Genomic DNA, 15516 nt, shown 5'->3' with positions numbered 1-15516 from the left:
AGGGGCCACATGTGTGGACATCCAGACTGCAAAGCTCCTCCCACAGCCCTACTAACTGCCACTCTCCGGCCATCCCTCAGGAGGGGTGATGCCCACACCACTGGTGTGGGGGAGGTGAGGGTGTCAGCCTTCAGGAGGCCAGAAGCAGAAAAAAAGCCTACAAAGGTCCTGCAGGTGTACCTGGGGACAACTGGGCAGGGACCAGGAGCTTCTAGTGCCCAGAACTTGTTCTAGAAGGGTAGCATTCCCTGAGAGACAGGGAGAAGGGAGAGCACTTTCTTGCCACCCCTCTACTCATCCCAGATTCTTCACTTTGTAGGAAAGAACACTGCTATAAAGAGGCAGAGTGGAAACCTCTGAAGTCTAAGGCATGACAAGGGAACTTGTAACTGAGTCTAAAGTATAGTGGTTTTAAATATATCATCTAATTTAAAATTTTACTGCTCCTAAAATCCCATGAAGTCACTACTATCATTACCCTCTTACACATGAGGAAACTGAGACTTGCAGGGTTCAGTACCTTGCTCACTGCTGAGGAATGCAATCAGGGCAGCCCTGCCTCCAGAGCCGGCCCCTAACAGGGTGCAATAACCCAAGACATCCATATAAAATAAAAGTGAGATGATGTTTTTCAAAACCAATGAAATGAGCTATGGCTTAAAGAAGCAGTAATTCATCTAAAATAATCTCTACTTGGGTTTGAAAATATCTTGACAGGTGTCACATTGCTTAAAATTCTAATGCAAATATTACAGAGATTAACATGTTTCTTCAATAGGAAAGATCTTTCAATGTCTGGTCTAATCCAGACCTCATCAGTCCAAGGTATTGAAAAAAGTACTCTCTCTCCATCTCTAGGCACAGGGCAAGGACTCTTTTTTGAAAATGGAAATTCAAATGAATATGAAACGATGTGTTTTCCTGGCCTCCAAGGAGATGAAAACAGAATTTAGCTGGTCCTGGCTGTGAGGAAAACTCTTTGCTCTGACTAGAGATCTCAATACAGAGTGCAAAGGAGCCAATGCAAGCCACTGACATGCAAAAAACAAAAGATAAACTCTGGTTGCCTAATGTTTGGTTTTGCTGCATACTAAGAACATGCGTTTCAGATGCAATTTCAAAGAATGTTTGAGAAACACCACTACAGTCTCAGGGACTAGAGCTTATTCCTAGCATATAAAGGTGATCATTCATTTTGTAGGCTAATGGTACCTATGATTTTGAACATGATTTCATTGACAGATTTCAGAATTCAGCATTTAAAGTAAGTAAAGATACTGTGCTTCTCTCACTTATACTTTTACGGTGCATGTCCAGAGGGGATTTATCGGGACAGGCACATTAGCAATATTTGACTGTTGAAGTTAGAATAAAGCAAATTTTCTAGCTAAGCTTTAAAACCTGTCATTTTAGAACTTTGCAAGTATTTAATTTCTGTGTAAATTGTACAAATGCACTTTCATTAATCACCCCTGGAAGCTTTTAGGTGATAAAAGAACAATGTTTTCCATTCTAACTTACATAAACAACTTTCTAATTTTGGGTCAAGCATTTTATGGCTTTTATGGTTTTGCTATGGCTTCATTTTTTAATTTAATTACATGCTGCTACAAGATCCTCTTTACTACTACAGAGTACTGAAATTCTCCTTTTTCTATGTTAATAAATTCACAATCTGCTAAGTGTACCTATAAATAACATTAATGATATGAGACAGATATAGTTTTACCATTTTATTGTATTTAAGAAAATCACAGTTAGGAACTGTTCCCAATTAAAGGAGACAAAGGAGGCTCTTCAGATGTCTGTGATACTTGATGCTATACTGAGTCCTGTCCTGGAGGGGAAACTTTATAAAGGACATGGAGTCAATTGACAAAACTACAGATGGCATGTTAAATTTGTGTGTTGTGTGTGTGTGTGTGTGTGTGTCAGGAGAGAGTGTGCAAATGATGAAAATATAGTAAACTGTTAAGTGTTAGAAACAGGTGAATCTGGGTAAGGGGTATACGGGTTTTCCTTTTACTATTCTATTTTTGCAACTTTTAACAAGTTGGAGATTATTTCTCAATAAAAAAATTTTTAAATGGTTACCCAAAAAAAGTGCCCTTAGAACTTTTTTCACTGGAAAATTCTTTTATGCATTATTCACAAGCTTAGTCATGTAACTATAAATAAATATTTAATATTTACATTTCTTGCCTTATTATAATGCTACTGGTTCCAGCTGAGTCTGGGGAAGCCTGGCTGAGAATCAGGGTGGCAGTAGGCAACAGAACTAGAGACATCATGATGCTGTGCTCAGGGAGAAAGAGGCCAGGCTTCTTCTGGAGTCACTGTCCCCCAGCACCAGGCCTTCATGCACAGAGAGGTGCTAAGTGGCCAGCTCTCAGTCAGCACTCCTACATGAATGAGAGAATGAGCAAATAATTGAACAACTGTAAGAACAATGATTTATCTTATAAGTAATTTCATGTAAAATGTAGGCAGTTGATTTCCACTTCTGGGAAATATACATACTTTTCCCCATTTTGCATGCTAAGTACAACTAAAAACCTTAGACAGTATAAGTAAAACAAATGTATGAAGATTATGAAAGGTGTTGAGAAGAAGGCAGACTGGCTAGGGACTTCAGGACCCAAGGAGTGATACAGTAGCTCTTCTCTTTGCCTTATGTATCCCAGTTTTGGAACTGGAGAAACCAGCAACTTGGATGCCAACACGTGCAGACAAAAAGACCCAAGGAAACCTGCTCTCTCTAGCCAAGATCAGGAAAGGGGCAGCCTAGAAAGACAGGAAACCTTTAGACAAAAACTGCTGTACTCTAGCCAGACAACACAGAAAACACAGTGGCCCCATTTTCACCATGCCAGCAAATGCCAAGAAGAGAGCCAGACTTCCACTACCACAGGGCTGTAACAAACTGCTTCAATTATCCCCCTCTCCTGCTATGATAGAATCAGATAAGGCCAAGCAGGGAGCTGGGACTTTTAAAGGCGGTAAAAAACCCTGTACCTCCCTGACTCCCAGTGTTAGTGGAAAACACTTGGCAGCCTGGCCTACCATGAGGCTTCACCCTCCTTCTCGCCCCTGGAGAGTGTCAGGAGAGACCTCCTAGAGAGTCAGGACTTTCACCACCACACACGGGTAATGAGGCAGCTCCACCCATTGGTATCAGTGGAGATCACAGGAGTATATAGTATATATATAGTATATAGGCACTCCTATCCCTCTGCCAGGAAAGTGTCAGAGGAAGTGTCCTTCCTAGGAGGAAGTCCTAGGACTTCCCTGCCCCACAGTAACAAGGAGACTCTCCCTCCCACTAAGACCACCTTGGCGTCAACAGAAGCAAACAGGTGAAACTGGAATTCCAATCCCACCTGGCGGTAACAAGGCGGGATCCCACTTGCCTGGTCAGAGAGGTGTCAAAGAAGGACAGCTAAAGCTGAAGGTGTAAATAAGATCCAGAGTTTCACAACAAAATATCCAAAATATATTTCAGTCAAAAACACACATCAAACCAAGAACCAGGAAGATTCCCAAAGGATGGATAAATGATAATCAACAGAAGTCAACATTGAGATAACAGAGATGTTAGAAATGTCTGACAAAGATTTTAAAACAACCATCATAAAAATGCTTTAACAAGCAATTATGAACATGATCAAAACTAATGAAAAAAATAGCAAGTCTTAGCAAAGAACTAGAAATTTCCAGCAAGGAAATAAAAAGATACAAACAGGAACCAAGCAGAAATTTTAGAACTCAAAGCTATAATAACTGAAACTAAAAACTCAGTGGATGGACTCCTTAGCAGAACAAAGGGGCCAGAGGAAAGAGTCAGTGAGCTGGATGACAGAACAATGTATTATCAAATTTGAATGACTGAGAAAAAAAGATCAACAGATAGATCCTCAGTGATCTGGACTATACCAAAATATCAAAGAGTCATGTCATTTGAGTCCCCAAAGGAGAGGAGACAGAGAGAGGGCATGGCTGAAAAAGTCCTAGAAGAAATCACAGCTAAAAACTTTCCAAATATGGCAAAAGACATAAGCTTATAGATTCAAGTGCTAAGCAAATGCCAAACAGGATAATTAAAAAACAAACAAACAAATACCGATACTATGTCACATCATAAACTTCAGGAAACTAAAGGCCAAGAAAAAATTTTAAAGCAATTCAAATACCAGTGGATTTCCCATCAGCATCCACAGAGGCCAGAGCTTAAAGAGAGAGCTGTCAACCCTGAATCTTACATCTAGTAAAAATATTCTTCAGGAAGAAAGAGGAAATGAAGCCATTCTCAGATGAAGAATGATGAGAGTGTGTCGCCAGCAGAGCTACCGTAAAAGAATGACTAAGGAAGTTCCCTAAGCAGAAAAGAAATGATAGAAGAAAGAAACTTGGCACATCAAGAAGAAAGAATATAGTAAGAAAAAATATGGGTGAATAAATAGACTTTCCTTTTCCTCTTGAGCCTTCTAAATTATGTTTAACAGTTGAAGCAAAAATTCTAACACTGTCTGATCTGGTTCTAAATATAAGTAGCCTTGAGAGCTATGGCTCATCAGCATCTATGCAGGAGAAGGCAGAGGGAAGTATTGAGGAATATGAAAACAGAAATAGCACTAAAAATAGTTTCAGACATGAAGACTAAACTGAAAGGAATGCATGGCAAATGCATCCAGGTCCAGGAAATAATGACTGGGTAAGCTTTATAATTTAGCCATACACATACACACAGGCGTATACTGCTACAGAGGGTGATGCAGAGAACATCAAAACTATGAAAAATGCACGTTGAGTTATTTTACTGGTGTTCTCAGTACAGGCTTCGTGACAAGACCAGCTTGCTTTCCTGTCCCTTTAATGAATGGCACTGTGAGATGTCAAACAGAGCATCAAGCCAAAGGTATCTGGGCTCTCTATCCTGTGGCCTGGTTCCCTTTATAACTGGAGCTACCTGAGTTACATCAGCAGGTTCAATCTTGTCCAGTCCTGACCAAGGGCGCCTTACAAGGAGGGACGTACACTAACTCAACGCTCTGAATGGCACCAGTCATCTGTGGGGAATCTTGCTCTGACCTCGGGCCTCTCCTTAGAATTTAGCTTTTCTCATTCCAGTGTATTTTTCCACTCTCATTCATGTTTTCCTAAAGTAGTTTAGGAATCTGCTCTTTGGCACCAAAGTGAATAAATCACACTTTATCTGGCATGTGAATGAATACCACATTCTATGTCTCTTTTGAGAGCTTTCATTAACTATTTCTGCTTCACTAATCCTAAGAAATTTTAGACATTTGACTCATTCTGATGTGGGTTTTATAAAAGACAAAAAAGAAACATAAATGTATAAGTTTCTCTTAGGATAGGAATAACAGATCAAAAGTTTTAGAAATAATAATTCAAGCCACAAAGACTCCTGCCTATTCAAAGGGGGCACTCCCAATCTTTTTTTTTTTTTTCTGTTTCCACCTACCAAAAACTATTTTTCCATGTCCAGAGACTTTAGATGAGAAACTGGATTAGTTCACTTGCAAATCTTTGGCACACAAAACCAGATAACCTGGGATTTTGACCATAGGAATCTTGGAAGGATCAAGTGTTGATCACTTAACAGAATTAAAAGAACTGAAATATTTTACTAAATTTCATAATTTTAATCACCAGGCAGAATTACAGATTAGAAGTTAAGAAATTTGGCATTAATCGGCTTTCCAGCCCTGCCGCTTAAAAGCTGTGTGACTGGGCAAGTTACTTTATTATTCAAAGCCACACAAAAATTTTCTCTATTACCTATCGATAGAGTTGATGATGACAAAAACAATCATAAGGAGTTAACATTTATTGAACATTGTTCCAGACACTATATTATTTTGCATGATTATGTAAATCCACATGTAATCCTCAAAGGTCAATGCAATAAGACTTGAGGTCATCACCACTTACTGGGTAAGATGGAATTTGAATCCAAAATCTTTGACTGTAGGATCCATGCTGAAAAAGACTCCTCAAAGTGGGTGTTGTATTAGGCAATGAATATAAACTGCATGGCATTATATCTGACATGTTATAAGAGATCAACAGTAGTTTGCTATTATTTTTTGTCCATATCAAATGAATGTTTTGATTAATACAAAATAGAATGAATATAATATCATTTTAAGGGATAGTATAGCTTACTGAGTGTTCAGGGTAAGCACTGGTACTCTGACAAGCTCTGCATTCCTTGAGGACCTGCGCTAAGTGCCATTTACATTCGTGGCTGAGATCCTAATACTAAGCATCTAATTTGAAGTAAATGTTCTATAAATATTGGTTGAATTAAAAGGTGTTCAAAGTGGTTATAAATATTTAAAGAGATCTATATTTAATCTATCACAATAATCAAAACTCCCAAAGAATAAAGACTTTGGCATTAGTAACTGTCCTAAAACAAAGGTCCCTGCCTCCTTTTGACTGTCTGTAATATGGATACAGACTGAATTACTGGCAAGGCTTCATAAGACTGTTATTTTAAGATCTATTTAAGATGCGAAGAGCCTTGTCCTAGTTTTGCCTTTATCAAATAGTATCTATTAAGTAACCATCTGCTTCTCAAATTGTAATGAAGTCATATAAAACAAGCTAAGGGCTGACGACTTCCTTAATCAAATCCAAACAAGATCCTGAAATGTCTCAAGAGAGTTTGAATAATTGGTTGCTGGGAAATAAAAGATTTTGAAGTGCATTTCTAAGTAAAATATATGGTTTCGAATATTTTTAATTACTAGTCTAACATCAGACAACATTATCTCTTCATATTATTTTTGTTTTTTTATACTCCCTCTCAGCAAATGGCATTCTTCTGTATTATTTATAAAACAAACAATTTTAGAGATTGTTTAGTCAAATGCCTTCATTCTACAAATGAGGTACACCAAATTTTATGTCTTGCTTATGGTCATACAACAGATAGTGGCAGAACCAAGACCCTATTTTCTGACTCGGGGATTTTTCTAGGCATCCAGAAAGAAACATGGCCTCACAATAACGCAGGTTGAATGAGACAAAAGATAAGTTTCAGAACAGTTCAAATATTTGCAATACTATTACAATTTTTACACCTTGTAGTATGTTTCTCAAGGCCAAATTCTTATGTGATTTTCCTTATTAATTTTTTAAAGAGGACAAATTTTTTTAAAGGACAAATTTAATTACAACTAAACTACTTAATTGAAGATAATCAATTAATGATGTTATGCAAATCAACATATTTCTAGACAACTTCTTTAATTACATTCCAGAAAACATAGATATTTGGTCAAAGACTGCACTCATTGTTGCTAAGAACCTATATCTACTCAAATCAATACTTCAAATTTCCTGTAAATCTCTCAGTTGTACACAAAGCATTAAATACTAAAGTGGATGGGCCGAAATTTAATCTTGTACAATAGTTTATGAGATTGTTTTTAAAGCTGTTGTAATAAAAACCTTTCATCCACATGGACCTAATTGTTATATGCACAAAAGTTTTTCTCTCTGGACAAATAAATGTTGGTGATGGAGGGCAGGTCTAATTATAAAAGAAACCAAATACAATAATTACTTAGTCATGTAAAAGGTTTTCTTGGCCCCCACACAACCCACCCTGAAGAAGATTTTGTTGGCTAGAATGAACAGGAGAACCAGCAATAACAAGTTAATTAAAATGTCTTTATGCTCCAGTGTAGCAGATTGTATTTTCTAAAAATGGCCAAAGCAATATTTCTGGTCCCACACGTTCCTTCTTGAATTTGAGCAGGCTTTGGGGCTGTGGGGATGAATGGAATGTGGCAGAAATGATCCTGCGTAATTTCTTAGGCTAGGTCATAAAGGAGATAGGGCTTTCTCCTGCCTCCTTTTCTAAGGACACTCATCTTGGAACCCAGCCACAATGCTGTGAGGAAGCATGGGCCACAGGAAGAGGCCACCCATCCTGGTGACAGCTCCAGCTGGGCTGTCAGCCGACAGCCAGCATCATCTGCCTGACACGTGAGTGAAGGAGCCTGTCAGATAATTCAACACTAGCCTTCAAGCTGCCCCAGCTGACACCAAGTACAGCAGAGAAGAGCTAGCCGCCTGAGACCAGACCAAATTGCAGACTCATGTGCAAAGTAAATGTTATCATAAGCCACTACTTCAGTGGTCTTCTACTCAGCAATAGATAATCAGAACAACTAGAGTTTTCCCCTCCCAAAACCTATAGTTTTTGAAAGGCACAATCATGAAGGACAAATAAAATTTCACTTAATACTATTGTATTGGTTTTTAACCATGATTCTCATTGAAGAAATAATAGTAGATCAGTATTAAGTATTTTGATCAATGTGCAGAGAAACCCAAAAGTGAGAACCCAGCACATCTAAACATTCACATGTACCTCTGACACAAAACTGCCATCCAGAAACTTCTGATAGTTGTACGGTGTAATCAGTGGGCTGGACCTAAGCAAAACTCTGATCAGATGAGACTGCCTTCAGTGGCCACTTTTCTTTGTCTCCTGCCTCTTTCAGCATCCCTGCTACCCTCCCTGGCAGCAAAGCAGCTAGAAAACTCCATCATGTTCAGGTACCAATGCAACCTTAAGTTGTTGGCTTATCAGAAATGAGAAGAATTAAGGGTGTGTGTGGTGTGGGGGGGGGACAGTGGAAGTAAGCACTCATGGAAGCAAAACTGAGTATAAAGGGAATTAACAGCAATGAGTTGGGTGCCAATGTGAGAGTTTTCTTGGCACCTCTCATTACTGACAGCATCTAGGCAGAAGGTACAGAAAGTACAAAGACAGGAAGATGTAAAATGCCATGGTGTATTTATGAGACATTTGTACTTCCTGAATGTAAAGTGACAAGGGAGGAATGGCAGTAATTTGGACTAGACATGAGGACAGGAGATGGGAAATGAGGTTTCCCATGCCCTGCTGTTGAGTCAACTCTCATCTACCAGTCACTGGGAAAGCTACTGAAGAATCCCATGTGCACAGGAGAGAGCCCAAATCAGGAGTCAGCAGGCCTGGAGTAAGTTGTGACTTTTCTTGTCTTTAGGTACCTCCTGAGGCTCAGGGATCAGTGGGGCCTGTATGATTGCAGAGATTCTCTAGCTCAAAAAGTCCATCTTATCTGAGTTATGTTACCTTGAGACACAAAGCCATCCATCGTGGGGTGAGTGAGATGAAGATTCCATGGCATGAGCTGTGAGCACTTGGAGGCACCACTCCTTATTTCTTCCAGGGTACTGGCTTGAAGAGTCAAAGAGTGGATCTGTGCTTATTTTCATTTTTGAAATTTTCCGCTAAAGACAACATCTCTATACTCCATGGGGTTAATTTTTAAAACAATAATATTTACCAATGCTTCTTGAACATCAAATGCTACTGTTCATAACACTAATTTTTATTCCTCCTCCTCAATCAGCCAAGTTGAACTTAAAATATCTAAGATGAGGGGTGCCTGAGAGGCTCAGTCAGTGAAGCATCTGACTCCTGATTTCTGGTCATGATCTCGGGTACCTGAGACTGAGCCCCACACCCAGCTCCACACTCAGCCGGGAGTCTGCCTGAGATTCTCTTCTCCCTCTCCCACTGCCTTTCTTTTCTCTTAAGCATGTGTCTGCTCTCAAATAAATAAATAAATCTTTAAAATAAAATATCTAAGATGATATTTCATTAAATTGCACATGCATCTGCCAAGTAGAAAGTTGGAAAATTAGGCAAAAATATGTTACTGAGGTATGTCTGAATTTCCAAGCACAAAAAGACTGGGAGAGGAGCCTAATTTTGAGACTGGGGATCAAAAATTGGCTAAACATTCTTGTAGTTTATTTGACAAAATTGTTTTTAAAAATTATAGCTTATTTCAGCCAAATAAATTTAGATAAAACTGAAACACAATTCGAGGAACCAGCAAGAAGGCATTTGTGGCATTTTCCAAAGTAAACATAGTGCATTTGTTTCTGGGAAATGAGGCCAATGGAAAGGTACATATTCCTGATCATACAAGGAACAGAGAGACATTAAAACAGCTAATGATACAGTCACTTAAAACACAACAGTATAACAGTATAATTAACTCTGTGACTCTAGACTTTTCTATACTCTTTAAAAAGATTTCATTTATTTATTTTGAGAGAGAAAAAGAGAGTGTGTATGTGAGCAGGGGGAAGGGCAGAGGCAGAGGGAGAGAGAATCTCAAGCAGACTCCCCACTGAGCAACCAGTAGACTGACGTGGGGCTCAATCTCAAGACCCCTGAAGTCATCACGTGAGCCAAAATCAAGAGTCAGATACTCAACCGACTGAGCCATCCAGGTGCCCCTAGACTTTTCTATACTTTAAGCTGACATACATAAGTAAAAAATAGGTAATGACTGCAGCCTATCCTACCTCATAGCAAACCTGTGGAAACAATTGGCGGGATATTAATAGATCCCCTGCAGCAGACATGACTGAGCTTGAATTTCATTTTCTGGCTTGGGCAGGTCTTCTTGAGCTGCAAAGAAGTAAAAATCTTTTCTCATCACTCCTGTTAGGAGTCTCTAAGGTGACCAAGTGTAAAGCTCAGATTGTTGTTTAACTGCCATCGGCACAGCCACACATATGGGCAAGCATCAACAGAAGTGGCCTTTCTGAGTGCTATCAGTGACCACAGAGGAAATCCAGCCTGAGGCTTCCATGTAATTTGGAAGCTCAGCTTCCAGAGCACAGGACATAGCAGGGACCTATACACACACAAGCACACACAGGTATAGGTGGTCAAACACACAGACATACACATGTGTCCACACATGTACTCAATAACATATAGATATACTCACACCATCCTTCACATACATACACAGATAAGCCAGATGTAGGCGGTGAAACAAGCACATACAGATGCACACATCTATCCACACATGTATATGGAGACAGAGACACAGATACATGCATATGCCTACATATGCACACAAAGACACACATATACACACACAGAGACAAGACAAACATAGGCAGATACACACACATATCTACACATGTACTTGTGTACAGACAGATGCACACAGATACACACACCCACATACTCCAACCCCAAAACAGAGACAGGCACACACAAATTCACATAAATACCGACACTACGCACTCTCCCAGACATAGGCATTGTGGCCAACAGTGTGGGGGTGAGTATGCATGAGAGGAAGCGGCACTCCTGCCCTGCCCATACAATACATATTCCATCCACTGCAGGCTGTTGCCTTCCTAAGGAGGCAGAAAATAGGCTTCATGATATTAACTATTATTATCATTTCTAATATAACATGCTCTAACTCTAAACAGGATCCTGATGTGTTTGGGGTATGTGGGTGTTTTTCAGAGTTCTACACATAGCAGTTATATTTCACTCTTAAAGTTCTATTTGGCAGCCCTAGGCTCTCGCTGTCTGCATCCAATTTATCAATCTTCGGGGAAGCTGATGACAGTCAAGCTCTCCCCTTCTGCCCTGGATTAAGACACTTGCCATCTGACAACTGGCATGGCTGCATCTCTGCATCTAGACTCCCTGCTAGATTCATGTCAAAGGCCACATATCTGAAAATTCAAAATCTTTCCCACTGACAAGTATTAGACACAGCTGTCCAGAAAAGGGCTGTCCAGTAGATATGAGGCAAACTCCGATAAACCGCCTGGCTACAGTTAGGGAATCCCAGAATCCCCTCTCCTTTCTGCCTCTCTTCCTGGACTAAAGACACTGCTACTTTCCTCTGTACTTTCAATCACAGTAGTTCTCCCCATCTGTGGGGACATGTTCCAGGACCTCCAGTGGATGCCCAAAACTTCACATGGTACCAAACCCGATATACACTATATTTTTCCCTATACATTCATACCTATGCATAGTTTAATTTATAAATTAGTCACAGAAGAAATTAACAATAACAACTAATAATAAACTGGAACAATTATCACAATATACTGTAATAAAAGTTACATGAATGTGGTCTCTCTCACATATCTAGCTGTACTGTATGCACCCTTCTTCTTCTAATGATGAGGATGAAATGATGGCATGCCTACCTGATGAACCCCAATTGACTGCAGGTAACTAAAACTATGGAGAGTGAAACTCGGGAGATACAGATCTAAATGTACAGTTGTTTCTATCAGTGTGTTTAGAAAGTGTGGTATAATCCTAAAAGCCATCTACGAAAAGCCCACAGCAAATATCATTCTCAATGGGGAAACACTGAGAGCCTTTCCCCTAAGATCAGGAACACGATAGGGATGTCTACTCTCACCACTGCTATTCAACATAGTACTGGAAGTCCTGGCCTCAGCAATCAGACAACAAAAAGACATTAAAGGCATTCGAACTGGCAAAGAAGAAGTCAAACTCTCTCTCTTCGCAGATGACATGATACTGTACTTAGAAAACCCAAAAGACTCCACCCCAAGATTGCTAGAACTCATACAGCAATTTGGCAGTGTGGCAGGATACAAAATCAATGCCCAGAAATCAGTGGCATTTCTATACAGTAACAATGAGACTGAAGAAAGAGAAATTAAGGAGTCAATCCCATTTACAATTGCACCCAAAAGCATAAGATACCTAGGAATAAACCTAACCAATGAGGTAAAGGATCTATACCCTAAAAACTACAGAATGCTTCTGAAAGAAATTGAGGAAGACACAAAGACATGGAAAAACATTCCATGCTCATGGATTCGAAGAATCAACATTGTGAAAATGTCAATGTTACCCAGGGCAATTTACACATTCATTGCAATCCCTATCAAAATACGATGGACTTTCTTCAGAGAGTTGGAACAAATCATCTAATATTTGTGTGGAATCAGGAAAGACCCCAAATAGCCAGGGGAATATTGAAAAAGAAAACCAGAGCCAGGGGCATCACAATGCTGGATTTCAAGTTGTACTTCAAAGCTGTGATCATCAAGACAGTGCAGTATTGGCACAAAAACAGACACATAGATCAATGGAACAGAATAGAGAACCCAGAAATGGGCCCTCAACTCTATGGTCAACTAATATTTGACAAAGCAGGAAAGACTATCCACTGGAAAAAGGACAGTCTCTTCAATAAATGGTGCTGGGAAAATTGGACAGCCACATGCAGAAGAATGAAACTAGACCACTCTCTTACACCATACACAAAGATAAACTCAAAATGGATGAAAGATCTAAATGTGAGACAAGAATCCATCAAAATCCTAGAGGAGAACACAGGCAACACCCTTTTTGAACTTGGCCACGGCAACTTCTTGCAAGATACATCTATGAAGGCAAAGGAAACAAAAGCAAAAATGAATTATTGGGATTTAACCAAGATAAAAAGCTTCTGCACAGCAAAAGAAACAACAAAACTAAAAGACAACCTATGGAATGGGAGAAGATATTTGCAAATGATATATGAGATAAAGGACTAGTATCCAGATCTATAAAGAACGTATTAAACTCAACACCCAAGAAACAAACAATTCAATCATGAAATGGGCAAAAGACATGAACAGCAATTTCACCAAAGAAGACATACACGTGGCCGACAAGCACACAAGAAAATGCTCCACATCACCTGCCATCAGGGAAATACAAATCAAAACCACAATGAGATACCACCTCACACCAGTGAGAATGGGGAAAATTAACAAGACAGGAAACAACAAATGCTGGGGAGGATGTGGAGAAAGGGAAACCCTCTTGCACTGTTGGTGGGAATGTGAACTGGTGCAGCCACTCTGGAAAACTGAGTGGAGGTTCCTCAAAGAGTTAATAGACCTGCCCTACGACCCAGCAATTGCACTGCTGGGGATTTACCCCAAAGATACAGATGCAGTGAAACGCCGGGACACCTGCACCCCAATGTTTATAGCAGCAATGTCCACAATAGCCAAACTGTGGTAGGAGCCTCAGTGTCCATCAAAAGATGAATGGATAAAGAAGATGTGGTCTATGTATACAATGAAATATTACTCAACCATTACCCACCATTTGCTTCAACGTGGGTGGAACTGGAGGGTATTATGCTGAGTGAAGTAAGTCAATCGGAGAAGGACAAACATTATATGGTCTCATTCATTTGGGGAATATAAAAAGTAGTGACAGGGAATAAAGGGGAAAGGAGAGAAAAATGAGTGGGAAATATCAGTGAGGGTGACAAACCATGAGAGACACTCAACTCTGGGAAACGAACAAGGGGTGGTGGAGAGAGAGGTGGGTAGGGGGATGGGGTGACTGGGTGACGGGCACTGAGGGGGGCACTTGACGGGATGAGCACTGGATGTTATGCTATATTTTTGGCAAATCAAACTCCAATAAAAAATATACAAAAAAAAAAGAATCAGATAAAACTTTTCAAACTAAAAAAAGAAAGCTAATACAGAACAGGAGTAGGAGGCAAGGCCAGGCTCTATAAAACAGAGCTCTCTAACTTTGCTTACTGTACAAATAGAGAGTGATAAGTGATATTCTTTGTCTAGTACATCTGGATAAGGAGAAAACATTGACTGCAGCCACCCAGGCACCCCCAAGCCATATATTCTATAGATGTGGAGGATTGAGGCTTAGACTAGAACTTTCAGTGAGGAAAGTAGCTGGCCAAATGTCAGTTGAAGTTTACTTTGTTTAGAATTCATTTGTTTGAAAAGGGAAGGAGAGGGCTTATTTTAAGTGGTAAGGCTGGACAGAATCAGGAACAGTAGGGACGTATTTCAGTACTTTGTTCAATGACTATTTTCAATGTTTACAAATGTTTGTGTTTTTTCTCTTCAGTACAATCTTGTCTTTTGTAGAAAATGAAGCAATTATGCTACACTGGTGTTTCCGATGACACAAGGTGATTTTAGGTGGTTTACTGACCCAGCATTAAACAACACTGAGCCATGTAGCAAGAAAGGAACTTCTTTCTCTTGCAAATCTTTTAAGTATGTTAAAAGCTCTTTGATTCTTACTAATCTCCATCTTAAATTAAAAAAGCAGTTCTCAGGTTAAAAAAAAAAAAAAAGAAAGTGTGGTATAAAGGTAGTTGATTTTGAGTAAATAGATCATGGGCATTTTAGAACTCCTGGGCATCCTGTAAGATTCAGTTTCTCTTCTTCAAGAAACTTTCCTTAACTACTCCGCACATAACTCCATCCCCATTGTCCAGCTTAGGTAGCCCTCTCCTGGGTTCTTCTAGCACCCTCCAAGGACTTCTATTGATGCCCTTAACTCATTGTTTTATATCTCTTTATGTGGCCATGTTTTCCATCACACTGCAAATTCCTCAGGGGTACACTCAACATGTTCAAATTTGTCATTTCAGGACCAGGTACACACAAAATAGATGTTCAATAAAAATGTGTTAGAAGGGACGCCTACGTGGCTCAGGGGTTGAGTGTCTGCCTTTGGCTCAGGATGTGATCCTGGGGTCCAGGACCGAGTCCTGCATCGGGCTCCCTATGAGAACCTGCTTCTTCCTCTGCCTATGTCTCTGCCTCTCTCTCTCTCTCTCTCATGAATAA

General features: G+C 39.7%; 1 long non-coding RNA gene across 1 annotated transcript in view; it reads right to left on the bottom strand.

The window, feature by feature from the left end:
* Positions 1–2199: 2199 nt before the first annotated feature.
* The window catches only part of LOC118352576 (uncharacterized), a 59983-nt gene continuing 46666 nt past the window's right edge, over positions 2200–15516 (bottom strand). Inside the window, exon 3 of the long non-coding RNA XR_004809873.2 lies at positions 2200–2402. This is a non-coding gene — a long non-coding RNA (uncharacterized LOC118352576). The remainder of the gene's footprint in view (positions 2403–15516) is intronic.

The sequence above is a fragment of the Canis lupus genome, chromosome 27 (assembly GCF_003254725.2).
Source record: "Canis lupus dingo isolate Sandy chromosome 27, ASM325472v2, whole genome shotgun sequence".
Classification (NCBI taxonomy): Eukaryota; Metazoa; Chordata; class Mammalia; order Carnivora; family Canidae; genus Canis; species Canis lupus.
This window is presented reverse-complemented; position numbering and strand designations above follow the sequence as displayed.